Source organism: Tachypleus tridentatus, chromosome 8 (genome assembly GCF_004210375.1).
Source record: "Tachypleus tridentatus isolate NWPU-2018 chromosome 8, ASM421037v1, whole genome shotgun sequence".
NCBI classification, from domain to species: Eukaryota; Metazoa; Arthropoda; class Merostomata; order Xiphosura; family Limulidae; genus Tachypleus; species Tachypleus tridentatus.
Window position 1 is genome coordinate 88,327,768 of NC_134832.1, and position 12,769 is coordinate 88,340,536.

Here is a 12,769-nt window from a genome sequence, read left to right on the forward strand (position 1 = left end):
TCAAACTGTAGTTCTAATATGTGTTATACCCCTGTAGTTTTGTAACGGCTGTGGTTGTCACATAACATGTTTATTTGCATGTCCAAAATAATTTTAATACAACGTACTCAAACAAATAATTTAGAGAAGGTCACAAGACTCTAAACAATTCTACATTCAGGATTTATACAAACAAGAGAGTAGTCAAGTAACCAACCCAGAAAAGATGAGTGGATATTTACAAACAGCAAAAAAAAACAAACTAAAAACAATTGATTCAGGAAAGATTACTGGATATTCAACAGTCGTACTTTAATAATTTTAACAGACAACGGAACATTATAAATAGATAGTATAAAGAAGGTTATTGATCCCCCAACAGTCGTGCGTTCAGAATATTCACAAAGAACAGAACGTTAAAAGCAAGCTACCTAGAGAAGGTTACTGGATTTTCAACAATAGTATATTCAGAATATTTATAAAGTACAAAACACGAAAAGCAAACAATATATAGAAGGTTACTAGATAGATAGTTAGGGTTGGTAACTACTGACGGCTGTGCAAACACTAGAAAACTTGCACAAGGCGCTGAACACAGGCCTGATGATCAACTGACAAATAACGGCGAGACTGAAAACCTTTCAACCCATGCGGACATATATATAAGCGAACATAACGATTTCCTTTATTTATCTTCCTATATCAGGAAACTTTTACATACCAGAAGCTCTAGCACTGAATAAACGTTTGTTTGTTTTTCCTGCCCTCATTCCATTCAGTTCTTCCTGCCCTGAGTCTTAAAGAACCGTCACTTATCACCGGTGGGAAGATGGTGACAATGTATTAATATATAAAAAAGGAAAGGTTGGGCACCTATTAACGATACAGGAAGGCTGGATGATAGTTACTCTTTGAAAATTATAACTTTGTGGACATTGCAAAATGTTATGGTTTTTATCACATTTCTTCATTGTATTTTTAAGCTAGATAAACAGAAAATATATTTTAAAAACACTGATGTATGCAAAGTTTTCTAGAAGTGCCTAGGTTGAAATACAGAAAAAAAGTGTTTTTTTTTTAACAAAGTAACAAACACAGTCTGGCCTGTATATATAACCAAACGTTTTGCAGTTCTACAAATTCTCTATGTGTCATTGCTTATGTATCTACAGAACACCTCATGTAACTTCATGTATTAATTACAAGTAACACAGAATACTTGTGTTCATAGAACCCCTTAAGATTCACAGATTCCCCAAAGTAACGATCAAGCCCCTTCTTTATCCACATTTACTGCTATACGTATCCAAAGGGGAGGGTACGTACTTCAAAAGGAACATATTAAGATACTCGCCCTGAGTACGTGTGCCAAGTTTGGTTCCGTTAAGTTGTAGTTGGGGTTACGAACACAGCTTCAAACCTGGTACTTCCGGGATTTCGAAGGGGTGGGTAGAAACACAAAATGTCACGTCAAATGCATCTATGCTAAAAGCCTACCCTTAAAGCTGTGGTGTCTTTATGACCTACTGGGTTCGTTTTAGGCTTATTTATGGCTCAGGACACCACGGGATAACTCGAGTTTGTTTCTCAAATTTTGTGCTGTTTCAGAGATGTGGGAGGAGTTAGTTGGAGGTACAAACAATGATACAAGCTAAATTAATATAGGATACTTTCTATAGGGGCTCAGAACATTTTATTTAAAACTACTTTTCAGACTTTACTTTGATCAGTGAAAGTTACTACAGAATTCCTTCAGTTGTAATGTTTTTCCAACGAGAACCCCCCCCCCCAATAAAAAAACTAGTTTTAGGTGTCGTTTGCAAACAATTATAACTTTTATAGGTATCCTGTGTGCTAACTTCTTAATCAGAACAGTGATCCTTTATATTGTAATGTATTTTATTCTATGTTTTAGTAACATCAGCATTTGGGTAATCATGGAAAGGACAAATAGGTTACTTGTATTCTTGCCTCAAGAGAGATGGTTGTTATGATTTGTACAAAAAAAAATTACAAAAATAAGGTAAAATAAATAACGTATATTCGCTTGACATAAAGCGATGAAATGAAATTTTGGAAAATATTGCCTCCCAATCTACAAATCTGATTACACCAGTGAACAGCAACTGCAGACATACTAAACTAGTTGTTCTTTGACGTAAATTAGTTTTCTCTTATGTCAAAAGAAGGCTTGTTAACTTATACTTACTATTTTTTCAACTCAGTGTTGAGAGAAATGCACATGATTTGACCACGGTCTAATAAAGTAACAAATCTACCAAACTCCAATAAAAAACTTAAATAAGAGCAAACATTACAAGCACTACTGCTTGATGTGCCCAGAACAGTTAATTTAAAACTCAGAAGTAATGGATAAAAATTTTCATTCTGGTATGTGAGTAATAAAAACATGAAACACCATGACAGTGTTTGTAGTTACATTCTATAAGGTAGTCGTAATTTTGTTTCGTTTCGTCTGCTGGCAATTAGTCATTGTAACAACAACAACAAAAAGTATCAAATATACCCAAAAACTAAAAAATAAGACTTTATAATATTAATCTGTAATAACAAAAAACTGTAATATAAAATTGTTTTGTAACTAAAGAATAAATACATGCCCTACAGTAAGAATGTTATAAATTAGCAAGTGACTGGGATGACAGGATAGCAATTTGAACGGTGACCAGCCTACTTGTCGCTCATAGAACAGAAATGTGCGAAACCGAGACAAGTGCCTGAGGATGTTTCTGTTTCCAAAGAAGGGGAAAACATTTCGATAAGTCAGCCGCTTATGATGTATTATTGCAATACAGTTATATTCTAATTTCTTTTGCCTGAATACTTGATTTTAATAGTTGGTATATGTGATCATTAAACAATTGGTTGGTTGTATAATATGGAATAATAAATTAGGCGTAATGTCATAACATTATTAACAAATATAAATTATCTTAGGTTATTGTGTAGTGAATTAAACAGGAGTTAAAAACTCCATAAATATTATAGGAAGAGCATAGCCTAATTTACAAACCATCAAGTAAAGGACAAGATATCAGTAACCTAAGCTATTTAACCTGAAACAATCTCTATACACGCTATCTAAACGTAAATAACTTAAAAACGACTCTTGTGTAAGGTATCTATTTAAAATTAAAAGCAATACAACGTTAAAACCTTACACCATAAATAATTCATAAAAACAGAGATTTGCCCTGCTTACGTTTTAGTGTCTTTATGACACTGTCTTCCTGAAGATATTTTAGTCTTTTAGGACAAGTCCTTGTTTTCAATAATTCTTCATTGTGCAAGATTTTTAAGTTTAGTAGCAAACAGTATCAAAACTCGTTTGTACGGTTACAGGAAACAAGTGAAAAAGACAACATTAATCGAAACTGTTAAGTCAGGAACGAACGATATTCTACCGAAACTTGTCTTAATAATTACAGGAAACACGTAGACAAAATATCATCGATTTAAGCCGCTATAAGTCAGGAACAGTTTGGTATATAAAAAAATTATAATTATGGTAAATAAACAAACGTACATTTCTACATCGATCTAAGTTACGAAACATGGATAAAATTTTTAAAGTATTAAAAACTTGTTAGTAAACCTACAGTAAACAAACGAAGTGCACGAATACGTTCTACGTAAACTCCGGAACTGGAAAGTAACAAACATGGACCAGAATAATGAAATTCAAGTTATAGCTGAACGAGATAACATTTTCAGGTTGGTTACTTAATATGTTGTGTCCTGTTGGTTTAATAATAAAATATCTCTCACAATAATTTCAAACAGATGCCAATTGAATAGTAATAATCATGTGCAAATATTTTAAGTCACGAATTATCAATCACATCTGATGTTTTATTAGCTATTTATTTGATACCGACTGGCTCATTTCTCTGTTTTAGTGCAAAGCGATATAATGGACTATCAGAAATGTTCCGTTGCGAGAATCAAACTCGAAATATAACGTTATAAGCCTTTAAGATTACCATTAAGCTATTGACGGACAATATTTCAAGACGTCAATAGTTTCTAACACATTCACTTATTTTAAGTGTGATAGTTTATCAACTGAATTGAAAATATTTGTTCTCTTTGGTATATATCAGTGTGTGTGTGTTTTAATATAACAAAGCCACACTAGGCTCTCTGCTGTGTCCAATATATTAGTGTATCCGTTGAAATATCTACGAAAAACGAATTAGATTACATTTTATTGTAAAATATACATATATTAACTTTTGATAGAAGCAATTTGTCTAGAACAAAACTAAAATTCAACTTCATATCGGTAATGACTATAACTACTTAAATAGACTTTCTTTAACTATGATTTATAACGACAAGTAAGCATTATTTAATGTCTGTGTAACCTCGCTGTTAACGATACTTTCGGTCGTAATTCCAGTAAAACAATATCTTAGGAAATTTAAGTTAGTCCTCAATACATGCACTATTCTAACAATGAAAAACTATCATAATGAAAACATAATATAAAAATAAAATGTAATAATACCAACTATATTAAACATTACAACCAATAATGGTAATGCTTGTTTGTTTAGAATTAAGCACAAAGTTACATAATTGACTATCTCTGCTCTTCCCATCACAGATAATCCGGTTTTAGCGGTGTGAGCCCGCAGACATACCGCTATGTCACTGGGGAGCTAATGGTAATGAAAGTGACTACAAAGAAATAATAATGTATATGTTATTTATAGAACAGTTCCCTGGTGGAACAGCGGCGAGTTTTTGGATTTACGTTAAAATTATGGTTTTAATTTTCCTCGGTGTGCACAGCAGATAGTTCGATGTGGGTTTGCTATAAGAAAACACACATATTTATGGAACAAAACTAAAACAAAAGCAAAGAGTGCCAAAAAAAATTGACAAAATTTAATGTATATAAGATTGAGAAATAAAATTTGATCCTTTAAGGTGTATTTACTTTAGTAATATTAATAAGGTTTTCAGAAATTTATAAATGATTTTCCAACATAAGCCATTCCTAAAACTATATTCTAAAATAAATTACAAGAACAATTCATATCTTAGTTAATATTTCACTTTAAGAGAATATTATAGCAACATGGCCCGGCATGGCCAAGCGTGTTAAGGCGTGCGCTTCGTAATCTGAGGGTCGCGGGTTCGAATCCCCGTCGCGCCAAACATGCTCGCCCTTTCAGCCGTGGGGGCGTTATAATGTTACGGTCAATCCCACTATTCGTTGGTAAAAGAGTAGCCCAAGAGTTGGCAGTGGGTAGTGATGACTAGCTGCCTTCCCTCTAGTCTTACACTGCTAAATTAGGGACGGCTAGCACAGATAGCCCTCGTGTAGCTTTGTGCGAAATTCCAAAAACAAACAAACAAACATGATAGCAACATGTACTTACAACTAGCTCTTCTTTAACTATTCAGGTGTTAAGTAATTATTCCTTGACCAAGTTCCTGTGTATAACTCCGACAGTTATTCCAGTTTAGCTATATGCAGGTGAAATCTTCAGTTTACTACACACGTACTGACGGTAGTGTAATTTACGCTGATAACCATTTCTTCTTGTTATTCTGCTTATACATCAAACTTAACATCTTACTCAACGAACATCGTCAGATCTTTACGATTTTGAAATGTGTAGCTGTGATCTTTTATAACACACAGACACGTAAGACAGAAAGATTAGATTTCTTAGCCAGAATGTACTATATACGAGTTTGATCCGCTAACTTCTATGAAGACTAGTGTCATTGGTAGAAATGTTTAATTTTAATAGCATATAAAGAGGAATAATTGGACATTTTTGGTTTTTTTCAGAGAACAGCCATTTTAAATTTCGAATTCAATAATATTTATTTTCCTAAAATAAACATTCTAAAAAGGTTACGCTTGTTTGAATTTTGGGCAAAGCTACACGAGGACTATCTGTGCTAGCCGTTCCAAATTTAGCAGTGTAAGACTAGAGGAAATGCAGTTAGTCGTCACCACCCAGGACCAACTCTTGGGCTACTCTTTTATCAACGAATAGTGGGATTGACTGCACATTATAACTCCCCCATGGCTGAAAGGGCGAACATGTTTGGTGCGATAGGGATTTGAACCCGCAACCTTCAGATTGCGGGTCGAGCGCCTTCTCCACCTGGCCATGCCGGGCTGGGTTACATTTGAAAGTTGACATAACTCATTAAAACACTTCTCCTATACAGCACAAGACCATTTAATTTAAACTGTATAATTATCAAACAAAGAACTGGTATTAATTTGTTCGTTATTATTATTAGTTTCATTGAATGCAGAAAATAATAGAAAATGTTAATTTTAATAATCCTTATAGGAATCTTACTATTGATGAAAAATATGCTTCATCAGTGATACTAGTCTCTCTCAACAATTTTCGTAATGTTTCATTTCATCACAAAACATTTGTTTCGCAGCCAACGAATTTTTACAAGTTATGCATTTTTTTTTGCATTTTAATACTTTTATATAATTAGGCCAACATCTTTCAGCAACTACAAACTACAGTTTGATGTTTTGATTTATCCAAACTTGAATATTTCCATTCTTAGTCTGAAGAGTCTAACAAAGCTTTGTACATTAGTTTCTCTCGTTATATGGTGACAATATTATTTTGTCAAAATTTCAGGGTTTTTCCTGACAATTCTAAATTTGTTATTCTACCATAAATCATTTGTATTTAAATATTGCATTTTGTATTTATGACAAAGTTATTAAGGCTGAGTGCTGCTGTCCTCAGTTTTCATCTACTAGCCATAGGAGAGGCAGCCAGACTAAAGAACTGACTGTCGTCCTTATAATGCACCCATAGTTTATAGAGTGGGAACATTTTATATTATGGCACTGAACTGATTCTAAAACTTAACTTTCATTTCCGAAAGCCAGAATTACTATACGAACTATACCATGACAACCTTACATTTGTAATCGCTCTGCTTTTAAATACTACAAAAAAGTACATTAGTTGGTCTTAAGTATAAGTATTGTCATTTAAACATCTAAGTTAAGATTTCGTCATAAGACAGACATTTTTGGTGTTAAAGTTATAATTTTTCATTTTTTCATACAAATGTTTCAAATAAGTTATATACTCCGTTTTCAATTCACAGCTCACTAAATATAATATCACCTGTTTAATGTTTAAATAATTCATAGACAGGGCTGTTACATATAATAATTTATCCTGGACGAGTCCTCAATTTATTAATGTTACGTATTACGATTTCAAATAGCCGATATGTATTAAATTTATAACATTTGTCAACAAGATTGATATACACAATTTACTTTCTTAACACATATATATTTTAATATACAAGCATCAATACATTTTATAATAACGGTTATTACAAACTGTTGTTCGAAATAATGATTTATATACAAAAGTTTTACAAAAAATATTGAGTCCATTATTTGGTCTGGAACGGAATGTTTTATCGACGGTTCACGATGAGCACTTTAATTCTACGTTGATATCGGAATAGTTCACTTAACAAGTATCTGACTAGCTCTTTATTCTCGGCTGGTCTTACATGACTTTTTCACAGCCGAAGTTGTATAATTTTTTTGTAAAAATACTAACGTCCAAAGTTAATCCGCTGAAGTTAAACGATTTGTGATGTTCGAAAGCTATAAACGTTTCTGGTCAAACATATATAGTTTCCTGATTGATAAGCGTTTGACATAGTCATTTATTTCTGAACTTCGCGCAAAGCTACTCTAGGGCTATCTGCACTAACCGTCTCTAACTTTGCAGTGTAAGACTAGAGGGAAGGTAACTAGTCATCACCACCCACCGCCAACTCTTGGGCTACTCTTTTACCAACAAATAGTGGGATTGACTGTCACTAAAGGGCGAACATGTTTGGTGCGACCGGGATTTGAACCCGATTACAAGTCGAATGCCTCTACTTGGCCATACTGTGCCTATCATAGTCATCGTTTCCGAGATTTATAGAATACCATATGTAGCAAACCATCAATATATACTGTTTCTTGGCGATTCGATTTATAAACTTTAAGGCGAGATTCTCGAAAGTTTAGTGGGCAACAATACTGGCAATCAAAAATATTTTACACACACACACATAGTACATTGTTGATTCTTACGCTCAGTAAATCTTCTACAAATTTAATAAATAGGCGAGAATTCTGCAATACACCCTTAACAGTATAAGCTACATATTTTTCTAAATATATATATTTAACTAAAACAAAAATTGATATTAAAATAGATATATAACAGAAAATCCGTTAGAGGGCTAATAAATCTACTTTTTTACAATGCATATATATACATTCCTATCTTTAATACACGAAGTTTCCTTCTTATATTTGTAGCACCAAGTTTATTTTGTTTTGTGGTAAATTCAACATTCTACTTAGTAATTATATTAAAACATTTACAGAATGTTGACACCATTTGAAAGTACCACGACTACACCGTAATTTAAAATTATGTAATTTAATTTCGCCAACGATTGGTATGATGTTAACGCCTTTTACAAGTTGATATAGTTGTTATAATTGCCATAAAACATTAGTAGACTTTTAACACCACATTCTTTATCTTGTTCCTGAGGGACTTTCAAGAATTAGTGGAGTGTATAATAATCTTATTTCAAGCACACTGTATTTGCATATCTATGTGTCGTTCAATTCAGATCAAAGATCTTCATTCTCTTTGGTTTGTTTGTTTGTTAGTTTTTAATTTCGCGCGAACCTACAAAAAGGCTATCTGCGCTAGCCGTCCCTAGTTTAACAGTGCAAAAGTAAAGGGAAGGCAGCTAGTCATTACTACCCACCGCCAACTCTTGGGCTACTCTTTTGACCAATGAACAATGGGATTGACCGTACCATTGTAACGCCCCTATGGCTGAAAGAGCGAGAATGTTTGGAGCGACGGGGATCGAACTCTCGACCCTCAGATTACGAGTCGAACGCCCTAAACACTTGGCCATGTTGGGCCCATTTGGTTGAAATATAATAAACAGTAGTGATCGGAACACTAGTTAGGTTGTTATTTTAATAAACGTCCTCTTTATTAACGATGTACCGAGGAATATAAACAAGAAATATAGTTAATTAAAAACGAAAATATTAACACGGTATAAATCTCTTTTATTCCACAATCCGAAGTGCAAAAGTTCCTGTACGGTTTTATTTTCTTATGTTATTCTTTTCAGTTCATTGTACATTTATACGGTATTACTGTGTACATAAAAACAGCAAAAAGTTGATTAAAATAGTGTAACGACAAAGTTATATGAGGAAAGAGTTTAAACAATTTTGTCAGAGAGAGAGAGAGATCACGAGGACCAGAAACGACGATGTGAATAGAATGGAGAAAGTTTGTAACCCAGCTATGATAAAGAAATAATAATGTTCAGAAAAGAGAACGGGAAGAACCATTTAAGTTTTTAGTTAGAGCATGCGAAATGCTCAAAGCAAAGCCTATCTAAAACGGCTCTAATTGTATAACTATAACAATGAGATTAGAGTGTGTATAATGGAGTAATTATAAGGGTTAAAGAACATCGTGTGAAACGTTTATAATAAAATGACTATATGGGTCAAAGTAAAGCGTGTAATATGGTTATAAAGGATAAATTGTAAGGGTCAGGTCAGGGTAGAGTATGTAAGAGTTTTATAATGGAAAAACTAGGGAATTCAAAAACAGTCAATTAAGTTTTGAAAACTATGATACATATATAAACATTATGAAATTTGAATAAAAGAAATATGAGATTGATATACTAGAATTTTGAACTATTAACTGGGTATTAGATAAGGAGGGTGTGTGGGTGTGTTTTCTTATAACAAAGCCACATCGGACTATCTGATGAGTCCACCAAAGGGAATCGAGTTAGATCAGAAGCAAACTCGATGTTAATATCAATCTAAACTCTTAATAAATTTAGAGAACTCGTAATAGAGGTTGAAATAATTCGATGAACGGCCCTTTTCAGGCCGGGTATCAGAGGATCCAATGTTTTGGATAATTTTGCTGTGGGGGTTGGGGACCGGAGTACTCCTAGAAAACTCACTTGCACGGCCAGGGAGCAAATATGAAGGAATATTTTGCCTTCCCTTAAATTTATATTTATATTAACTCACGACATATAAAGTTCAAATGGACGATCAAATCGAGTTATTATATTAGCCTGTTTAAACATACAGGTTTATTTGATATTTCATCTAGTGAAAACATGTTTTCTCCGGTAACTCTGACCTTCTGGTTAACGGAAATATAGCACTTAGCGAGAACTGTGAACACAGTATTTTTCTAAGATAAAAACTCTGCAAATGTACTTTGTTGTATGTCAAAACTTGGTCGCGTTATTACTGCTCTTCGGAAGTTTGTGTACAGTTCACATGTGATATGACTGTCCTATTGTTTCAGCATATTGTTTTCTTTTATTGAAATTATATTGTTATCGTTGGAAGTCTTTATTCTGTTTACGTGATATGACTATTCTGTTGATTCAGAATATTGTTTTATTTATTAAAATGATATTGTTATTATTGGAAGCATTTGTTGTGTTGACATGTAGGATGTAAAAATAACTATCAGTCTCCTTATGATTATTCTATTGGTTGTATTTAAGTGTTTATTACCATAACAGCTCTTTTATCGTTATGTCCAACATTGCCAACTCTTTGGTTGGTAATGTGTAAGCGAAGAATACAATTTTACAATCACTTGTATAAAGCGCCCGCAATTTCAAAGCGCGAAACGCATTTTAACAGAACGAGTCACGATCCATGAATACTCAGATTCACCGTCCCGACACTCTAACTTACTAGCTTTCATAATCATGGAAGAATTCAATACGAGTTTCTTGTTTTCTTTAAACATTTTACGTTACATAAACATATATTGATATTCTGGTACCGTTAAAAGTTCAATTAAATATAGACGTCCTATATTCATGTTTACTTGCAGAAGTATAAAATTAATAATAATTATAATGAGATATTAATAGCTGGTGTCGAGTGTGTGGTTTGTCGCACTTCAAAGTTTTGAATTATGAAACTATTGACGATTACAATATGTATTCATGTTTGTGAATTTCTTTTTGTCTTACCACCAATATTTTCGGTTCATTTTCTAGATTACCTTAGGTGTAATTATACAATACAGACACCTCCAGCATAGCGTATGGTACTTCCACACCCTGACATACCTTTGATGTTCATATTTAAATGAAAGCTTAGCTCTACATCAAATAAAATTCCCAAGGCGCCGATAAAACACCAAGAAACATCGAACTTGCCATGACAGTGTGTATTATGGTCCATTCGCGCTGCATCGCGTTGTTTACATTACAATTATGCTTCAAAAACTACCAGAGAACTTGTGCTTTGCACTTAAAACACGAATTACATAAGCTCTTACTTATTATACATTTGTTTCAACATCGCACTATTAGCTAACTATTCCACTCAAGTTTCTGTAGTGATGAAACTGAATACGTCTTGACTTTGAACCCAAGTTACAATGAGAAATTTGCTCGTTCCGAAAAGTCAGATATAAATGTTTGTTCACTTTAATACTACTTATACACGCAAAATGAAAGTAATCTTATTTAGACCTTTACGTTTTTCATTCCGAAAAGAAAACTGCTACAATGTACTATTAAGTACAAGGTTGTTTTGGTAAGATAGTTTCATATATTATGTTGATAATTAACTTTCTCTCATTTTGTTTTTTATCTGGTTCAAATAAAATGTAATTTTAATAGCAGTTACTGCAAATCCTTATACAATATTAGTAACCCAACATCATTTAGTTCAATATTTATAAATTATAATTTAATGTTATTAAACTTGCACGAAACAAAACCCTTAAAGATCTGATTTTGAATGCAGTAAAATGTTCTTGAGGGCGTATTCAAACGCGTCTACTTTAATTACATACAATAACATATGTACTATAAACAAATGTTTTTACTATCTACCAGGAGTCATAAAAATATTTCATATTGTGTTCTTAAGGAGTCGCGAAAGTTGAAACCGACTGTTTGAAAACTTTGCGCATTTATAATATTAAACACAGATGAAATAAGGCATTCTCTCTTTAAAATGTTACAATTCCCTGCAATGCTGGTGATGTTCAGACAGGACAATCAAAAGTAGTACGGACATTCTTTGAACTGTAATAGATGGTTACTAATGGCAACATTTGAAGAAAACACCAGTGAACAATGAAACATTCATAGAAACTTTTTTAATACAGGGTGTCACATTTAACACAGTCATGATGTTAAACTATAATTGAAACTACGAATACATTTGATTATTGTGATCTCTTAATTTGCAAGACTTAAGAAAAAATTTCCTGATATTGTTGTAAACTAACGTTCTCCATAGGAGAAAAAACAGAAACCTTTTATTGTTTTAATGACTGTGATATTTGTCGATGTAGCAACGACATAGGTGGCCCCGAGTTTTACTTGCTTGTTTGTTATTGATACTAATGTTCGTGTGACTACTAATATTAATTATCTTTCAGCAGGTTCAATAAGTTAACTTAGGGAAATACCACTATTCACGGTGATGGTCAATGCTTACTGAATTTCTATTAATACCTTTTAAAAGTTAATTAACACTGGTATCTTTACGTCTTCCTTGATAACTTTAGCGTTCTTGTGGCTACGATGATCATTTATGTACACGTTACTTCTGTTAACAACTTAACTGCTTCTATCCAATTCGCTAATTAACGTACAGTACTTTTTACAATCAGGTTTCGTAAGC